Here is a 921-nt window from a genome sequence, read left to right as displayed (position 1 = left end):
TCTCTTTTGTTGGTGAAAACTGTTCAGGTAGATCTGTTGTTGCCCCTGGAATGTCCATAACCTGCAAAGAACACCCTTCCCAAACCCATCCTCTAGTCTAGCATCTAGTAGCAGCAGCTTTAATTCCAGTTTCTAGTAATAGCTACAGTTGTGCAAGGTAGGATGCAAGTGAGAATTGCTAGCTTCTGTATGGGTTTGGATAGCTCTTGCTTGCACAGCACAGGACCTTGTTCCACTGTAGTGTAGCGAGTACACAATGTGTATATTTTGCTGAGATGCTGTTTTTAACACACACACACAGAGACTGTTAGTAGCTCAACATGGCGTATTCCTTGTTCACTTGTCTGGGTTTCCATACACTCGGCGCATGCAGCTGTTTATAAAACAGAACTAGAACTTGGTGACAAGTATTTCCCCAGAGTATCAGCCACCAAGAAGTTTTCCGATAAAGTAAAGGGAAGCAAAACAGGAACCAGAATCTGGGTGGGGAAGCTGACCAAATTCCAAATGAGAACCAGTCTGTGGTGGTGATGAAATCAATCATGACTTGAAGTCATGATAGTCAGTGGACTGCATGATGGGGGGAAACGGGGACACATGTTGCTGATGGAGTTCAGCCACCGCTGGCTACTCAAGTTTGTGACCTGGGGTGCTCCTGCAGCTACTGCTGCACCTTGAACTCGTTTAAGAGTGTGGTGGAGGCCAGAAGTGCTTTTTACTACCCTGAGAAGGCTACCACCCTTTCTGTTGCAATTAGACCTTGCCATTACTGTACAATAAATGAGAGTTCTGATGCGCAGTAGCTGAGAATTTGACCAGAGAAAACCCTGGTTCAAATCCCACCCAAGTAACAGGATGTAGCTTCAGGCAAGTCCAGGGATGGGGGAAACAAGTGGCTCTCCAGATGTTGTTGGACTCCAA

Source organism: Zootoca vivipara, chromosome 1 (genome assembly GCF_965207765.1).
Source record: "Zootoca vivipara chromosome 1, rZooViv2.hap1.1, whole genome shotgun sequence".
Lineage (NCBI taxonomy): Eukaryota > Metazoa > Chordata > Lepidosauria > Squamata > Lacertidae > Zootoca > Zootoca vivipara.
This window is presented reverse-complemented; position numbering follows the sequence as displayed.